Genomic DNA, 7,667 nt, shown 5'->3' with positions numbered 1-7,667 from the left:
AAAAAACTATGAGAACAAGAGCTACACAAAAATGTTGTCTCATGTTGATCTTTGATAAAGCCCAATTTTTATACGTTTTATCCCACATTAATTTAGGATTTAAATGATAATTTTGAGTTTAATTGGATTTTTATGCATCATTGGATAAATTGGTTGATTTTTGGATTTTGCATAAAAATTGAGATTTTGGATTGAAAATATGAATATTTTATGATTTCCTATTTTTGACTTAGAATTAATTTTTCCTATTTCTTGGGAAACAAGTCTCATATTTTAGAAAGATTGATTTTTAGAAAGTTTTGCAATTTCTTACCTAATTTTTGTGCATATTTAATATTTAATTTTTGATTATATTTGGATATAATCTATATTAATAGATGCACTTAAACTCTTGTAGGTCAAGAAAAAGCATATAGGAAATCCAATGGTACAAGATTGTTTCTTAGGATTTAAGCACAATCCAATGGCTAATATCAAGTGGGTCAATTACTTACTTATGGGCTTGAGCTTTGGATCCACAAAAAATTTTCTTTTCTTCCATTAAATATTCCCCTCATTCCATGTAGAAAATTCACACGGAAGATCACCTCTCTCCTTTTCCATTCAGCCGCCAGACACCAACGATTTGAATCAAAAATTCACATCCTTTCCCTACACACAAAAGCCATCTAGTCATCATCACCAACTCCTCCATTCCACATGCCACATAAATTCAGCATTTCATTGTCCTTTCTTCATTAACTATGGTGGCCGTGATTCCCAACATCGTGGAGGGAGGAGATAATACTATGGAAGCTTCAGTTTGTTAGGGAGACAACTTGGAAAGAGCATAGAGGAGGCTTGAGATTTGGGCTAACACTTGAAGACCATAAGAGAATGATGTTCCATTTATCTTTTTAATTCAAGGACTTGAAATTATTTAGTTTTAAATAATTTTAAGTTGTATTTTTGTTGAGACAATTTAGTTCTAGATTGTCATTTTTATTCTTAGATTGGGTTGATATTTGGATCTTATTTGTGCCGAGATACTTGTTGGAATTTATGTTTAGAACCTTTGCATTGTTAATTGAATTTATAATTGAGTTTTCATTATGAGTTTAATTATCAATGTGGTTTGAATTGCAAAATTTGGGTTATTTTACCTCTTAATTGTTTAATTAAGTTGGTTAATTGTCTAATTGTTTAATTGGATAATTTCAAACATAATTTTCAGAATTAATTTGAGTTGTTTTCATTAGTTTTTAATAAGCTTAATTAACTAGCCTCATACTGTTACGAGTTCTCTAATAGTTTAAGGGTTTTTGAAGTTGAGGGTTTCCTTTATTTCAAGTAGGTAATTAAGTTTATTAATTCCACTCTCTTATCACTTCCCTTTAGTCTAATTAACTAATTAAGGTTATGAAGGTTAAATCCATACGAACCCTAAGTTGTCCCCTTTAGCTCACCGAAGGGAAACTTCTTAACTTTTACTTGTTAATTTTCTTTGCTTTCTAGTTAATTTCTTTTTCATCATTTTTATTTTCCTTCTAAAAAAATCCCTCCAAAAATTGCATTGCATTCTAGTTCAATTAATTTTATTTATATTTTCATTTTATTTGTTCTAAAATTTCAATTTCAAATTGCATTGATTTGTTATGTAATTTTTTTAATTTGATGCATTGCATATTAAAATTAGAATTTTACATTTAGTTCAGGTCCAATTTATTGTATTTTTTTATCACCTAAATTTTTACTTAAAGAAACCCATAACTTGCTTCTTGGAAGTAATGACCTAGGTCGATCCTAAACTACAAATTAATTAGGACCTAGTTTAATTGAGTGCTTTAACGACAAGAGGCATCATCAATCTTGCAAAAGAGATTTCTAATACAAACACCTAAAAAGTCAACGTTTTCCCATGCGTTAAAACAAATACTTACTGTGAAAAAGAGAGAGAGAGAGAGAGAGAGAGAGAGAATGATCCATAACGACTAATCCATCAAGTGTGAGTGAGAGATGTTGGAGTCAGGGTGGATCAGGCCTAAGTCCATAGGTTTGGGATCTAAAATACAATAAACTAAAGATTAAGGGTTGCTACTTGGAAAAAACCCTTTTGTCTTTTGGAGGGAATGGTTTTATAGGAAAACTGAACAAAGCACTATGTCTACGTGAGAGAAAAAGTCTGAACACTGATCAGAAATTTTTCCCTCTGCAACTCTCCTCTCTCCTTATTCTCTCATTCTCTCTTCAAAGGTGTACTTATTGTATAACAAAATATGACTTTGTCTACATGATCGGATTCCGTGTGGACATCAAAAATATTGATCTACATTTTAGGTATGCTAGATTCTCACATGTCCAGTAAATATCCATTTACAACCTAAAATTTCACAACAATATATGCATTATGCAACTTCTCCTGTGTCACCGTCCATCCTTATTCCTCCGACTAGAGCCATAGGCTAACACATAGTTTAATTAAAACTAATCCTTTTAATTAAATTGTCCCAAACTTACCAATACTTGATATATACCTGGCCAAAGGTATAGAGCTCAAGTTGGGGCTATAGCTTCCCTCTTTAAAAGAACAAAAGTCACATGTCCCACAACTCCAATGCAATCTCGACAAAAAATTTAAAAAACATGGAAGAAGGAGCCTTGACTGTACACCGAGTAATGGCATATTACATGATAATTAAGCAACACACTAATATACTTCTAATCACAGCCCATCACATAATGCATGTGTCATGACAAATAATGATTTAGTAGAATATATTAGCAAATATACTATTATTCTCTGTCATAAAAAAATAGGAAACCAACAACACATTTCATTACGATTAACAAGATATTTAGCTATTACAAATATTATTTAATAGCATAAGTCATGAGTAAAAATAAATATATAGACACACACATAGTCATTAAAGCTCTATTTAATTGGAAACTTGATAATTATCACATATAAATATATATATGTATGCATATTTCATACTAAAATAATTAATTTACAAATTATCAAACAATAATAACACCCGCAAACAATGAATATGTATATGAAAGAAATCTTAAAGTTACTTGTTATTCATTAGCTTACAAATAATCACACAAAATTACTTTCAAAGCTCTGGATAAGTGTCTACAAAAATTCACACACAATATATCTGCTAATTTATAACTTAAGACTATTCTTAAGTTACTCTAAACTATTTTAAAGCTACTTAAGATCTTAAAAATATCCTTTAAAAACTCACCTATTATATTTATATATGCATAAATACTTTTATTTAATGCTGGTTGAGAAAAAAAATTTTATATTCTTTTATAGCATATAATTCAAGTGAGAAAGTTAACTAGCATATTAGCATTTATATTTTGTTTAGAAAAATGAGTTCCATAGATATATACAAATGAAACACAATATTGACATGCGGAAAGATGGGACACGTGGGGTTAAGATGAAACATATACCGTACACAATGACACCCATATTCATGTGGGTCCATTGGAGTTTGAAAAAAGCAACAATGAACGCATATACAGGTCGATTCATGTGGGTCCATTGGTGGCACACACCCTACACATGGAAGATTGTGTGAGGCTGAAAATAAAAGTAAATAAACAAGCTAAAAACATCCACTTTGAAGGAAATAAATCTCAAATGGATCAACAAATTCGCCACTTAACAGCAGTAAAGGAAGGAAATGAATGTGAAATGGGTTAACAAGTTTGAAACGTTGCCTCGCACTACGGGTATCTTGTGGGGTAGATTCATAAACTAAACCAAAAAATAACAACACACAAGAGGCCTCATCATACAAACTTGTTATCTCAATAGATACGCTGAAGCAAGTTGAAAGAGGAGAAAGTAATAAAAGAAGAATACGAAAAGAACAATAAAGATAAGACAATCAGAGAAAATGAGAGAAGTGATTGACTTGAGAAATAAATGGGGAAGAGGAGCACAAGAAAGAGAGGAAACTATCAAATATGGAGTCAAGAAGAAGAAGAAACAAAAAGAAAAAAAGAAAGGTCACCGTCTTCTTCTGGCTCTGCAAGTTCGCTTTTTTTATCCTTGGCAGCTCCAAGTCAATTCATCTGGATCTATTCTCTTTTCTCTAACCCTGCGAGCGTCTCTGAAATGAAGGCAAGGAGTTCTGGACTATCGCGGTAAAAAATAAAGAATGGAGGAAAAGAATCTAAAATGAAAAAGAAAGAGAAAAGGAATAGAGAAAGAAGAAAGCGCATAAAGGAAAGAAAACAATTGAAAAACGAACAGACAGTGATGTGATTTATAAATTGAAGTTACTATCCCACATCGCTGAACCAAAAGAAGACAATGACGTGATTTACAAATCGAAGTTACCATCCCGCATCTTCGAAGTTACCATCCCGCATCATCGCTTACTATCCCATATAGCTGAACCGAAAAAAGACAGTGATGTGATTTATAAATTAAAGCTGAGCCAAAAGAAGACAGTCATGTGATTTATATATTGAAGTTACTATTCCACATCGCTCAACCAAAATTCCTTTTTGGACCTCAGCACTGAACAAGGATTCCCCAAGATAAGATCCAACTGCCCAAAAAAAAAGAGAAGATAAGATCAAGAATTCCACTAACCCCACTTTTCAATCCTCACCGTCCATTCGATCCTATGAAATCCTATAAATATGCCTTTCATAGGCCGCGCCTCTCACGCCCACCGCGTTCTCTCTCCAGCGTCTCTCCACAAACAGCAGCCGCCATGACCTTGGTCGTGGAGAAAACCATTCAGGCTGACTTCGGCCGTTCCAAGATCCAGCTCGCCGAATTCGAAATGCCCGGTCTCATGGCCTGCCGTGCTAAGTTCGGCCATATCCAGCCTTTCAAAGGCGCCAGAATCACCATTTCCCTCCACATAGTCACTCAAACCGCCGTCTTCGTCGAAACTCTGACTGCTCTCGGAGCTGAAGTTCGCTGGTGCTCCGGCAAAAGCTTCTCCACTGACGACCACGTAGCCGCTGCCATCGCACGTGACAGCGTCTCCGTCTTCGCCTGGAAGGGGAGACTCTTGAGGAGTACTGGTGGTGTATCGAACGTGCCCTTGACTGGGGTCCTGGCGGTGGTCCCGATCTGATTGTTGACGACGGTGCTGACGCTACCCTCTTCATCGTTGAGGGTTTCAAAGCCGAAGAGATTTATGCCAAGACTCGTCAGTTGCCAGATCCGTCTTCCACTGATGATGCTGAGTTGCAGATTGTTTTCAGTATGCTCAGCGATGGTTTGAAGACGGATCCCACGAGGTATCACAAGATCAAGGACAGACTAGTTGGTGTCTCCGTAAAGACCACCACTGGTGATGATAGGCTTAACCAGATGCAAGCTAATGGAACTCTCTTTTTCCCTGCCATCAGTGTCAACCAATCTGTTACCAAGAGCAAGGTTAATATCGGTAACAGTATCTAGTTTAGTTTTAGATATGTTTCAGAACTGAGAATTTGCAGCTAGCAGCTACGAGTTAAGTCGACTTTCGCATGCCGTAATTTTCCAGATCCAATGAGTTTGAACTTTTCAGGCCTGTCTAGACTCAAAAATTATGAAGATCAGGTTTAAAATTTTTCCCTTTAAATTAAAAATAGGGTTAAAAAGACTGGCTCTATAGAACAGAGGGCTTAAACGGACCAATCCTGTAGCCTGTAGGGCAAGGGCCAGCCCTTTAGGCCCTTTTATAAATTTTTTATTTTTATATAATTCTAATATTATTAATTTTTTTGAATATTTAGTTTTGAAATTAAATTTCATATAATTGTTTGATTTATTTGGTTTTAAACAATAATTTATCCAATTAAATTTTAAAAAATACGTTAATTTGGACTTTAATAATGGTTTGATTTATATTATATATATTGATATTTTTATACTTCTATAATTTGAATTAAAAATTTATGAGTTTCAATAACAATACTTATCCAACTAAAGTAAAATAATAATTAGACTGCAAAATTTAAAAGTGAAATTTCTATAAAGAAAAAAAACTTTTAGATGTTGATGGATGTTTTACATATTTTTGGATATTGATGGATATTAAGATATGATGATATTTTGTATTTGTGACTTAATTTTATTCATATTTATATCTTTTATTAATAATTTTACTAGTTTGTTTTTATTTTTTTGATAAAAAATGTGAGAAGTATGAAAAATAACTTTTTTTTTTAATAGGCCGAAAGCCTGCAGGCTAGCCCTGAGCCTGTCAGTTTAAGGGCCTGGCCTTATAAATTGGGTCATTTTCTCAGTGCAATGCATGAGTTGTTAATACTACCGCAATAGTTGTTAATTATCACATCTTAACTTGTTAATGATTGTACTCTCAGTTATCAATACATACTTTTAAAAAAAAAATATGAGGGCAATTTGGGAATTAAATAAATGAAATTTTTTGCAATGAGGTTCTTTGAAACTTCAGAATAATTTGATAATTTTAATGAACCTTTTTATATTTAATTCTTTTAGATGAGACCTTATTGCAATTTTTCTAATTTATCTTGTTGCTAGTTTTGGAAAACTCAACATTGTATCTTATATTTTGCATGCTTAACTGCGTCAGCAGTTCATCAACTTGCTCGGTCGCCCCTATGCTCTTCTTGAGGTGATAATGAAAGCCACAAATACGATGATTTCTGGGAAAAGAGCTGTTGTGTGTGGATATGATGATGCGAGCGAGGAATATGCTATTGCATTAAAACAAGCTGGAGCTAACGTGGTTGTGTCTGAGCTTGATCCCAACCATGCCACTCAAGCTCTCCTAGGAGGTTTCGAAGTTAATAATACCCCTGAAGATGCTGATTCTGAGGCAGACATATATGTGACCCCTGGTTTCAACAATGGCAATAATAATTCCGTTGTGGTTAACCACATTAAGAAGATGAAGAACAATACCATTATTTACAACATGGATCCAATATTGGACCCTAACAGAAACATCTATGCTGGGGTGGAGCAATGCTTCTGTGGCATGAAGCGAACCATCATCAATCTTGAAACTGACAAATGGGTCAATCCCGAGACTAACTCAAGCATCATCGTACTGAGCAACACGGGATACCCTGATTTGATGCCGTCTTGGTCTTGTACAAGCCATGTGGTTGCTGTGCTTGAGTTGTGGAGCAAGAGAGGAGCTGGCGAGCACGAGAATAAGGTTTATGATTTGCCTAACCTTCTTGAACGGAAGGTTTCCGCTTTTCACCTTGCCAGGCTTCTGGACGCGAGCATGGAGCCGACCAACAATGTCTGCGCCGAGGCAAAGATAGGTGATGACATCAAGAGGATATTAAAACGCATGGGTGTTAAAGCTTGTTGGCTCTTTGGAATGTGCGCTATGGGCTTCATGAAAGGCGCCACACTTAAGATGTCATTTGCCAAAGTGTCCATTGATCTCCCAGCGATTTGGGGTTTATTAAAGGGCGAGAGATGTTAGAGTAAAAGCCCAGCCCTTTTAGTGTCACTTCTCACCCCAGTACTTCAGGATTCTAGCACATCTGTTGAGGGCTACGTTTTATAGTGAAGTGACTCTTTAATGTCTGTTTTACAATGACGTGATACACGCACTTTTACCTTTGTATACCGTGTTGTAGTTCATTTTGAGTTTGAGCAGTATAATGGATGTGTATATATATATTGTCTTTGTCTTATCTTCATTTAT

General features: G+C 34.8%; 1 pseudogene; it reads left to right on the top strand.

The window, feature by feature from the left end:
• Positions 1-4,763: 4,763 nt before the first annotated feature.
• LOC114732863 (adenosylhomocysteinase-like) lies at positions 4,764-7,442 on the top strand (annotated as a pseudogene).
• The last annotated feature ends 225 nt before the right edge of the window (positions 7,443-7,667 follow it).

Source organism: Neltuma alba, unplaced genomic scaffold, assembly GCF_004799145.2.
Source record: "Neltuma alba isolate B1F8T4 unplaced genomic scaffold, ASM479914v2 tig00002573_pilon, whole genome shotgun sequence".
Lineage (NCBI taxonomy): Eukaryota > Viridiplantae > Streptophyta > Magnoliopsida > Fabales > Fabaceae > Neltuma > Neltuma alba.
Note: the sequence above shows the minus strand (reverse complement) of the source record. Positions and strands in the feature narration are given on the sequence as shown.